Source organism: Chenopodium album, chromosome 4, assembly GCF_948465745.1.
Source record: "Chenopodium album chromosome 4, dcCheAlbu1.1, whole genome shotgun sequence".
In the NCBI taxonomy this organism is placed as follows: Eukaryota; Viridiplantae; Streptophyta; class Magnoliopsida; order Caryophyllales; family Amaranthaceae; genus Chenopodium; species Chenopodium album.
This window is the reverse complement of record NC_137837.1, coordinates 43942646-43954916: the sequence shown is the minus strand read 5'-3', so window position 1 is coordinate 43954916 and position 12271 is coordinate 43942646. Positions and strand designations below refer to the sequence as shown.

At 36.1% G+C, this 12271-nt stretch overlaps 1 long non-coding RNA gene across 1 annotated transcript; it reads right to left on the bottom strand.

The window, feature by feature from the left end:
- Nucleotides 1–3646: 3646 nt before the first annotated feature.
- On the bottom strand, nucleotides 3647–7138 carry LOC145629110 (uncharacterized). Its single transcript, XR_014111570.1, has 3 exons — nucleotides 5603–7138; nucleotides 5086–5154; nucleotides 3647–3933 (listed from the first exon to the last, which is right to left on the bottom strand). It is a non-coding gene; the product is annotated as an uncharacterized LOC145629110 (long non-coding RNA).
- Nucleotides 7139–12271: the final 5133 nt, after the last annotated feature.

Genomic DNA, 12271 nt, shown 5'->3' with positions numbered 1-12271 from the left:
TCTTTTGACAACGATCTTACCTAAAAATGAAAGAAAACAAACAAATAAAAGGGAAAAACACAAAATAAAACAAGAAATACACAAAAATAGAAAATCCAATAAGGAAAGTGCAAACTAAAGAATAAAGAGCAAAACTAAAGAAAAAGGAATGAAAAAAATATTAAAAAAAAATCTAAAATCTCCCTAAAGAAGAACAAATGAGTGCCATAAATGACACTCATCAAATTCCCCCAAGCTAAACTTTTGCTCATCCTCGAGCAAAACCAAGTAAGCAAGAAAAGAATGAAAGACTTATTCAAAAAGGATAAAGAAAGACATGAGATGAGAATATACACTAAGACTCACTACCGTAGTAATCACGGTCGTTTTTAGCTACAACAAGCCCTTTAAACCCCAAAGTCACCTATGAAGACGAGTGAGGTCTTGTAAAGGTTTCCTAAGAGCTTTACCCATAACTCTCAACAAACAAACATGAGGCAAATTACAAAATTAAATGAAATTAAAAGAAAAGTAAAATTAAAACCTTTACGAATTGGACTTTACAAAATGACTAAACTTCAAATTAATAAACAACTTTCTTGAGCAAATAAGGGTATGCACGTTCCAAGATATCCGAGGTTGATTGAAACATAGGTTATGCTAAGCGTAGAGAACTAATAATCACAATCCACCTTCATCTAATTCGATCTTACCGCGTTCTCCCTACTAGTCTCAAATCTCCCTCTAGTGAGCATCTCAATAGTTCCTCGAAGGAATCGGAAAAAAAAAATATTTTAGGCTACTCAACGTCCTGACTATGCATTCCCTCTCCATAAGCTATAACTCATAATTCCCATCCCTCGATATGTGACTCAACCTCTAATTCAAAAGGACTTTCAAAGGTTGTAACGTAAGCGCAAAAATGGTGAAGTTAAGCCTAAAATTTAGAATTTGGTGGTATTCCTAATTAGTGAAGAAAAAGGGTGATCAAACCTTCTCCTCATAACTAAGTAATCACCAAACAAAAACAAACTAACACCCCCAAGCTTATTCAAAGATGTACTCACAATCATATATACAAAAAGTGTAAATGCTTCTCCCCCAAGCTTAAATGAAACATTGTCCTCAATGCTTAAAAGGGAGAAAAAATTCATATCAAAATATTTTGCAGTTTCTCATGTTTCACTTTTACATTTTTGCGTTTTTCAAATTCATAACAATTGTCCTCGCCTCTTTTAACTATAAACGACTGTTTTTAACTTTGCACTTGAATGTCCGTGCCTATTTTAACTATGGAAGGCTTTTTCATTAATTCACTTGCCATTATTTACAAGATATAAAAAACATAAGATTGCTTACGAATAAGAACCAACACCCAAACTCATATACCACAATCTCCAATAACATGATCATTTGCTTCACAAAAACCATAAATGGACAAAAAGTGAAACAAAAGAATAAAAATTCTAAAGATGTGGCTTGAAAAGAAGGGGAAAAGGCTCAAATGGTTAGCAATAAGGCAAATGTAAACCAAGAACCAAAAGTAATGAAGACTTTCCTAGAAAAGAAAAATTACCACCCCGAAAAGATGCCTTTGACATCCCTAGATGTTTCAGTCTCGGTCTTCTGATTTAAGAGTCAAGATTCTAGATTAAGTCCGCAATATTCAAGGATCCATGCCGCTCATGCAAGAAAGTGTATAAGGCTTGAAAATTTGTAAACCTCACATAGATATAGCAAAAACTCACTATTGGTGTCAAATCGAATATAGGAAGTAACTACAAAACATGCCACAAACAAGTAAAATCGGGTTTCATGATCCACATAAGTCTTAGACAGGCTACCTTAGCATACGCCATCCTAGAATCAACGAAGCGTATTCCCAAACCATGCATACCACAACCACTTTGGAAGATGTTCATCCAAAGGCAAAAGTTCGTTGGTATATAGTCCAATTCACAAGAAAGATAACAAACAGAAAAATCACTACTACAAAAAAGGCCTAAGAAACCGGGTAAAATAGGTCTAAGAGACCGTAAAAGTTCGGGTTCCTAGGTAGTAGGTCTCTTAGCCTAAAAGAATGGAGATTTTATTGAATGTAATGGTGTCCTTCGAACAACTGTAATATTCTGATAGTGGGTTCAGAATTATTAGAAAGCTAATATATTTATCAAGGTCAAGTGATCAAAATGCCTGGGTGGAGGCCGCTTCCGATCAGTAATATTAATGTATAATTAATATTACAGCTTAATCTTGACTGAACCCTTCGGATCAAACCCAAGCAAATATATGAACCGACTCGACGATTTAATTCGGAAGAAATTAATTATTCGCCCGAGTATTAAATATTTAGACGTCGAAAATACGAGCTTAGAGCGTCAAAACCGAGCGTTCGAAGTCCAGTCAAAATAATAAATGACGAGACATGAAATTAATAAATAAACAAGACTAAAATACCCCTTGCATCGGAATTCCCCGAGCAAACCAAGTGCTAAGGGCATTTGTTATAACATGGTGGCTAGCATGCGCACCAAGCCGAGCCTAGGCTGGCTGGTGCGTGCTAGCGCACCAATGCTAGCATCGCATGCTAGCAGCGCTGGCCAACACTCGCAAGGAGCATCGACACTCAGCAGCAGCCCGCATCCTTGATGCGCAGCTTGCTGGCCGAGTGCACGAGCAGCCCGCACAAGTCGTGCTGGGCTTGCTAGCCAGCAACGCCTAGCAGCCTGCACGCTTGTGCTGGGCCCGCTGGCAACCGCACATGGCAGCCCACCTTGAGTGCCTTGGTGCCCAAGTGTGGTGCCATGTGGCGCATTGTCAGAGGAGGCTTGAGGAATGAGTTAGCCGGTTTTTGGAGAGGGAGTGGGGAGCAAGTTTGGTCCCCCCTCCTCCTAATGGTCCTCACCTAACCTCTCTCATGAGCTTGTCACTTATTGATTTATTACTAGTTTGATTATTTATTTTATTGTAGCTTTAAAATAAAATGGAAAAATCAAATTCTCCCACATTGATGGGAGAGCTTTTTCACTCTTTTGTTTTCCCTATAAATAACCAATTTGGGGTATTGGGAAAATCACTTGAGTGAGTGTTGAAAAAGGCATCACCATTGTGAAAACTTTTGAACTCATTTAATCACTCGGTTTTTGGTCGGACCTTGCTAACTCTAAGGTAGCGAACCTAAAAAGTCGGTGTTTGTCCTTTGTGGGTAGATACCGTTGGAGGCTCGGTATTTTCGGAGCTAAAGCTTTCAAGTAAGAGCCCATTGGGTCGGGCGAAGCACGCGTCAAAGGTAAATTCCGATTTTATCCTTTTATGTTTATTTGTTATGCTTTATGGTTTTATTAATTGCGAGCGGTTCTTTGGGTCGGGGTCGTTTCCACGGTAAGTTGGACTTACCAAACCCTAACTTTTATATGGTTTCTTAGCATAGTCAAATAGACCATTTATTTCTGATAACCGGTTTCCTTACCATTGCCAAATAATGTAAATTACCAAGCCTAAGAGATTGAATTTCTTTAACTCAACGGTTTCATTGATATAATCTAGGAAACAAGTGTATTGAAATGACCGGTCTCTTTGATCAAAATTTTAATTAAAAAAAAAAAGTATAGCAGTTTTAGCAACTAAACACTTATTATCCTTTCATATTGAAAACCGATTAAGCTTTGTAGCCTTGAATCAAACCATTTAAGTTTTTTATCCTTGAATTTAATCATTGTCCAAGCTATATTATTCATAATGTTGTACTTCGTATTACATAATTTTAAAAAAAACAACCATGATGTTGCATAATTTAAATATACATAAAAATTACCTAAGAAAAAAAAATCCTAAACTATAATACTGATAAAAGATTAAAATTTTACAACTTACATCTTGATACTATACTGACTTTGGAATGAAAAAAGAAAAACATAAAAAATTCTTAAACATCGTATAAGGCTTCTTCCTGATCTGTACAAATAGAAGGTTACAATGCAACATAAAATTAATTTATAGTATAATAATAAAGCTAAATTAAAAAAAAATGAAGTAAAAAAACCAAGAATTGAATAGGAAGAACAAGAAACAGTTACATTACGAATACCAATAACAATCTTAATCTTTAATCTTCAACAAACAAAAAGTTGTCAAATTGTATAATACTTTCTGATCAAAGATTGCATAAAACTTTAGTTAGAAGACTAAAAGTTGCTAAATAACAATAATAAAAAAAAAAACCTACGGGTACATTCATGAATATACTTAGAAAAAATTACTTGTATGAAATCTTATAACTTATGTATACTATGATGTGCCATTTTCAAATGGCGTTTGTCGTAAGGATTGTGAGTCTTCATCTTATATATAGTTTTTGTTGGTCTAGATGTGATGACTGATAAAAACATTAGTTGTCTCACGGAGAAGGATAAGAGATTCTACAGATTGAGTATGAACAATTGATATCTCTACTATAAGGTTTCTTTGACTAAGAACACGAATTTTTGCTAATAAGTAAAATTCTAAGAAACCGAATTTTGCTGATGTAGGTTTACTTATTTTAACATCTAAGAAACCGGAAATGTCTCGTGTGAGGTTTCTTTGACTAAGAACACGAATTTTTGTTGTACATGGTTTCTTATTTGCTATCTAAGAAACTTGATATCTCTACTATAAGATTTCTTAATCTAAGAAACCAGATTAGTGATTTATACGGTGCCTTAAGAGTGGTTCCATAGGCCTTTGTAGTAGTGAATAAAGCCTCAAAAACTTTATATAAACCTAAAACAAAAAGAAAGAGAAGGAAAGAAAAGAAAAGAAAAGAAAAGAAAGTAAAGAAAAACAAAAAAAAAGAAGAAAGCAAAGATAAAGGAAGAGTAGGTAAATAATGAAAGGAACAAAGATACAAGTATAACATGTAATTCCCAATCGTCATACAAGTGATTTATTGACAACATCGCCAATGATCCCAAACACTCTAAGGTGTTACAAGCATACATCCTTGAACTGTTCAAATTCTCCTAAAACTAATCCTAATCTGTGCATCCAAAAAAAGTAAAGAAATAAAAGAAAGAAAATAAGAAGGATTTTGGAATGCTAATAAAAATAAGGCAAAATATCAACCACCTTCATTAAGCTCTAAGAATCAATAGCATCATCTTCAAATCCAAGAGAGAAGAAGAATAGAAAATAGAGCTATAAACAAAGAAAACGGTTAGTAACTTCAAAACAAAATAGAAGAAAGAAAAACTAAATAAAAGGGAAACTACAATGAAAAGATCAAGTTCAACTACAAAGAGTAATAATAAGCAAAGAAAACTAAAGGAACTATACACTAAAATAGCAACTAATCACTTAAACTACAAGATTTGGATCTAAGGGATTTGGATTCAAGGGTTTTGGATAATAGGGCTTTAGATTCATGGGAGCAAACAACATTCATCATTATCATCATAGAAATCATCACAGCAACAACATTATCAAAAGAGAAAGAATAGACATGAAAAACTCATAGAAACAACAATAAAAAAACCATCAACAATAGACCAAGGCATGCAATTATATGAAGCATCAAGGCAAATAGTAGACAAGCCAATGCACAACAACAATATTGCACTACTACAAATTTGGCCAAAGAGACTACCTTAGGGGTGGTCTCTAGCTCACACGTCTCTTTGGCCTAAGAAACCATTTCATCAAAAGTGGTCTCTTGTTGTAAAAAGATAGACCACTTATTTAGAATAGGTGGTCTTGGTTTTTGAAAAACTAAGACCACCTATTTGAAATAAATGGTCTCAATTTTTCAAAAACTGAGACCACCTATTTGAAATAAATGGTCTCAATTTGTCAAAAACTGAGACCACGCATTCAAATATACGGTCTCTTTCTTTCTTTTTTTAAAAAAAAAAATAATTTATTCGTATTTTAATTTATATACATTCACTTAAACAAAAATATCAATTCATTTATACTTAAATTTATACACGCAGTTAATACTTACAATAAATTATACAATAACTAATACTAAACACTCATTAACAGTCAGTATTCTTTCAACAATGACACAAAACTCAACTAAAAAAACTCATTAAAGCTACAATAAAGGCCTTCTAAGCATATGTTGTGCGGCAATCTCACGCCAATGATGAATCTTCTTCAATTGCGCTATTTATCCTTAAAAAAACAAAAAACATCATTATTCATAAAAACATTATTCAAAGATAATCAAATAAAGTAAACAAAAAATTTAAATTAAAAAAAAAAAAAAACCAATAGGCCTAGTAAGAATCTGAAGCAAAATTCTCCCAAATTTCGTTAAATTGGTTATCTTCAATCACTAATATAGATTAGTGACCCATCAAATTGAAAAATACATGTAAAAAATGGCAGAAATTTACCATGATTTTCATAATACCCCCAAAATCCTTAAATTCAAACCTTGAAATTAAAAAGTCACGACATAAATCAAATTCCATCAATTAGCACAAAATTCAGTTGCATGATAAAATTACCAGAACAATGAAGCAAAAAAAGACAAATTAAGCATAAATTATGGAATAAAACCGTGAGATAAAAGAGAAATAGAAATTGACCTGATGATGATTGCGTTTATTTAACTGAGTGAATGAATGAGTTGACGAAGCGAGATCCAACGAGTTGGAGAATGGAGCGAAGAAGAACTGAGCAACAACATTTGCTTCTGCTTACAATTTCCACAGCTGCAAATCGATGGACTATTACAGCTGAACCCACACCACCAATGCACACCCACGCCGACGACACACAACCCAACACCAAACCCTTATCTACGCCCATGACTTAACAGCAAATCCCGATCTACACACAACCACAAACCATCACAACAACCACCCACACTAAGCTAACTACTAAAATCACTAAAAAAAATCTCATAAATTGAAAACAAAACAACAACAAAAAAAATTAACAAACCATGTAAAAGTGAAGAAAAAAATCACATCAGGGGTGATAACAACAAGAACAGAAGTGGGAAAAAAGAGAGAATAGAGAGGAGAGAGACTAGGGAGGCGGAATAAAAGTAGAGAGAGAGGAAGGGGTTGCTTAATTTTAGGGTTTGACGAAAGTGGAAGGGGGTTCGACACCTTGGCAATTCAATCCATGTAGACGTGTAGTACTAGTTTGTAGATCAGATTTTAAAAAGAGAGAGACCATACATAAAGAAAAGTGGTCTTTTTTTTAAAAAAGATAATTAAACAAAAAAAGTGAGACCATTTATTTAAGAGAAGTGGTCTCTCTCTTTCTATAATTAAATAAATTAAAAAAGAGAGACCATTTATTTAAGAGAAATGGTCTCTCCCATTTTTAAAAACAAAGGAAAAAAAAATACAAGAGACCACTTATTTCTAATAAATGGTCTCTAGTACATTTCCATCTCCCTAAAATAGTACCTGAGAGACCACTTATTTGAAATATTTGGTCTCTTGAAACAAAGAGACCAAATATTTGATTAAATGGTCTCTTACTTGAGGTCTCTTTGAGCATTTTTGTAGTAGTGTTGGGCACTGAGACAAACCCTAATGAAATAAATTTCCCCCAAGCGAAACATGAATACATCTAACCATCCCATCAATACAAACCAAGCATAACATGAAATAAAGGATGGAGGAAAAAGGCCTAAAACATGAGAACTAGATACCACTCGGCCTGACATTATCATGGCCATCCCCATCATAGGAAAACCCGGATGGGGACCATAAGGATCCCATCCCCCAGTGTAACCGAGTGGCAAACCATAGTGCCCCTTGAAGTTGTCTTTTTTCCAAGGGGCAAGAGGAGTATATTTCTCGGGCAAAGCAAGAGGTAGTGGATGATTATGGTGAACATAGAGGTAGTTAGGAGCAACGCTATAATAGTTGCCATTGGGAACTTGGTAATCGTAGTTACCGTGCTCGTCGGGGAAAGAGCGAGTCACAGTGTTGGACCCCACGTGTCCTTGCCAATAAGGGTACCCGCTTGATGGTATAGAACCAAGTTGGGGTGGAAAATATGAGTGTTTAACCGCGGGGGAGACCTCCCCACGGTTAACACTCGCATCATATAAATGTTGTTGTTGGAGAATCATACCTTGTTGCATCTCTGAGATGGCATTCATTTGGTGAAAAATTTCCTCAAAGTCTTGGTCGTACCTGCCTTCTAATATAATTTGCATCCTTTTCATTTGTGCAATTAGAGCATCCATATCGGGGTTAGCAAATCGGTGATGTTGTTGTTCTTGATGTTGTTGTTGTGGTTGTTGGCATCGTAGTAGTAGTTTGTTGTTGTTCTTCTTCTTCTTCATCACCATAGGGGGAGGCGGTTACTCAAGGGTACATGCCCCACATTAGGCACATCCTCTCGGTGGATAGAAGTCAAGGAGGGGTTAGGGAGGTAGAACCAATGTTTGTTCTCCCTAACCCAATCAAAGACCTCATTATCTTCATTCTTGGCCAAAAATTGCACTTGTTTCAATTGTGCGATGTCGAGGTAGAGGGTGCTCGAACTATCCACCAGTGTAGAAGAGGGTAAGTAGTGGGAAAGATGAAGGTTGATCGCGATCCTCGTAACCATACTACCACAAGGAATCTCCCCAAACTCCCTATCTTGCAACCCCATGCAATTTCTCAAGAACATATACCCCACGTTTCAAATGACCCCGGTACTCCTCTCTAGAGCCAATCAAAGTATACGAAGCTCCAATTAACTCATCTTTCCTAATTCTTGCTTAGGGATTATCGAATATCCCAAAAGCCTATGAAGGATCCTTAGATAGGGTTTGAATACCTTGCTTATGGTGGAATACCAAGTAATGAAATTGTCTTCCCCTGATATATTATCCCACTAAGACTTTTGGTCATACTAATCGTAGAAGAACTCGAGATTCAAGACATCCGTCCTCGGATTATGATCGAGTGCCGCATTGAACTCGGCAAGAGAAAGATCATGATGAATGTTGAAAAGTTAAAAATAAACCCGGTAGTTACCGTCCTCTACCGCCTCACATGAAACCGTAGCAAAAAATTCCAAAGTTGGCTTAAGGTAGGTACGGTAACATGTGCTCACAAAGGTGCTCATGCAAAGATTGCTAAACAATTCCCTCAAATCCGCATCAACACCCAATTTGATCATGTCTTGTAGAAAGTAGTGTCGAGAGGGTTTTAAGGGATAGGTTCTTTTTTAGCTTGGCATATCGAGCTTTTTGGATTGGGTCATTGATTTTTTATCTTAGGTAAAGGAGTAGGTTGTTTTGTTTAGGAAATATAGGGGTTTGAAGAAGGTTCTTCTATGGTGATGTTAGTTTTTCGTTTCTTATAAGAAAAGGCTCGAGCAATCTTCGACATTGTGGTTCCCCCAAATATAGCAACTCAAAAGCCAATCAATCAAAGCCACAAACACCACAAAAATACCACCAAATACTTCCAAACACCAAAATCACAACTCCTTAACCAATAACACCAATCACACAAACAACACCTTACAACTAATATTCAAAATTTTTAACTTCTCACAATCACCACCAATTAAACAAAATTCGCTTCGCAAACATACAACAACAGAATGTGAGTAAAAATCAATCAACAATCAACACAAATAATAAACCAAATATCACATTCAATCAACAAATTCATCGAAACACATACTACTACTATTCACAACCATAAACAATCAAGTACTTGCAAAAATATGATATAAAAATGAAAAAAAGAGTTTAAGAAGATGATAATACCATACTAGAAGCAAGATTGAACAAGAATTAGCCACCAGCTCTCACCAAATCGAAAAGTCCCAAATTTGATCTTTAATGGAGGATAGAGATTGGATATCGAAAATGGAAGAAATTAGTATGATTATTGTTGTAAAAGATGAATTTGTAGAAAGAAAATGTTGATTTTTGATAGATTTTCAATGAATTGATGATGAAATATGTGAGAAGTGGAGGTTGGGTTTCGGTTCTTTAGAGTGAGAATAAGGTTCGTGCGTGGAAGAATGAGGTTGTGGGGAAATGATGGATAGAAAGAAGAAAGTAATGAAATAGGATATCGGCACTGCCTAGGTGCGCGACCACGGGACATGGCTGCGTTCCCGCGCCCGTGTCTCGCGCGGCTGCGCCTCTGCCTAGCGCGCCCGCGCCTCTGCAGCATCCTTTCTTTAAATTTTTGCTTGCCTTTTGCTTGAAAACAAAAAGGGAAACTCTGCCGCCGCTGGTGCGTGCACGCATTGTGTGTGCGTGCGCACCAGCCAAGGCCAAGGGAAGAGGCTTGCTACCACTTGTGATTTTTCTCATGGGGAGCAGACAAAAAATAACATAATTTTTTTTTCAAAATCACTTGTTCATGATTAAAAATCATGATAATGCAAGCATGAGAGCGCACTAGCACATCAATTTCTCCTTCGCCGTAATTCAACTCAAACCTCTTGAAACCTTCAATATTCACCAAAATTGTCGGAAATCTTAATCAACTCAATCCTAAGGTACCTTACCCTTTCACCTCAAAATACGATAAAATCGAACATATTCTCATCAAATACACGAAACACCTTTCCATTGCTCAAGCTTGCTTGAAATAATCCAATTCCCATGAATTTAACTTATCAATCCAAATAAAAAACAAGCGAAAGAAAGGAAAGCAAAAGAAAGAAAATTAAGAAAAATAAAAATTAGAAGAAAAGGGTTAGAAAATAAGATTGCCTCTTGGGAAGCGCTTCCTTAAGGTCCTTAGCTTGACCCTTCCTCTAAATCATGGAGGGTCAAAGAACACCACCTTGTTCAATGTGACAGATAGAACAAACTCCTTTTCAATTTTTAGCAACCTCACATTGTTGGTAGATGAAACTTCACTTGATGAAACCTAAAAAGCAAGCCTCTGTTGATTCAACTTCATCCTTTTCTTCCTAGAATCTCTCGCCTTCTTCTTTTCCTTTTTCCTTCTAGTAGACGGTTTCTCACCATCCATACTCTTGGAATCATCCTCCTCATCTTGAGGGTAAAGCTCAAACCAATGAGGAAAGTCAATCACCTCCTCGTCCATGGGCCTGGAAAACCCCTTTTTTCTGGCAATCAAAACTCAAAATAATATCATCACAAATCTCAAGAACATTGTTAGTTGAAGAGTCAATCATGCATACATTATCAATGTCACGAGGATAATTAACACACATTATTCTATTAACAAGGGACAAGGACTCATGCATCGGTTTTAACTTAAAACTTGCCTTATTATTAACAACTCTTAAAGTGATTAGCCCTCCCTTAACATCAATCAATGCTCCCAAAGTATCTAAGAAAGATCTCCCTAAAATGATAGGTATGTGGTCATCTTCATCAATTTCAAGCACATTAAAATCTCCGGGATTAGTAAAACCACCTATCTTTAGGGGAACATCCTCAACCCTTCCCCTAGGGAACTTAATGGATCTATCGGCCAATTGCAAAGTCATATTAGTAGGAAGAAGCTCTCCTAGCTTAAGATTCTTAAAGACGGAATAAGGCATGATACTAATGCTAGCACCAAGGTCACATAATGCATTTTTAAAAAAATTTCCTTTAATTTTGCAAGGAATGGAGAAATTGCCCGGGTCTTTCATCTTTTTAGATAAGTCATTGTGAATCAAAGCACTACAACACTTCCCAACCTCTACCAAATCTATCCCATTGCACTATCTCTTGCAACTCAAGATATCCTTAAGAAATTTGGAGTATCTAGGCATTTGGGTCATGGCTTCGGTGAGCGGGATTAAAAGATGCTTCCTTCAACATATCAAGGAACCTCCCAAATTGTTCATAATTTATTTCCTCAAAAAAATTTCGGGGTATGGAAGGTCGGGTTTTCTCACTTCCTCTTGCACATTCTCAACACTCTTCTTTTTCTCTTGAACTTCCTCTTTGCTCACATTCTTTGATAAATGGTTCTCATCTTTATCACTTGAGTCACTTATCTTTAGCACAATCATTCAAGGTATTTGCTATTTGAGTGATTTGGGTCTCAAGCATGTTGTTGTGTGTCATCATCTCAATGAACTTCTTGTCACTCATGGCCATATAAGTATTCAAAATTTTTGTTTAGTTTTCAATGATCTCCTCCAATTTAGTTCTAGAAGATGAGGGTTGAGCATAGGAATTAATACCATTGCCTTGAGGTCTTGGAGAAATCCAGGTGGGGGTCTCCTTTGATTGTTGTTTTGAAAATTGCCCTTATTTTGATTTCTCTAATTACCTCGGCCTTAATTGTTGCAATAATTGTGGTATTGGCCACCAGAGCGTTGAGATTGGCCTTGATTTCCATACCCTTGACCTTGG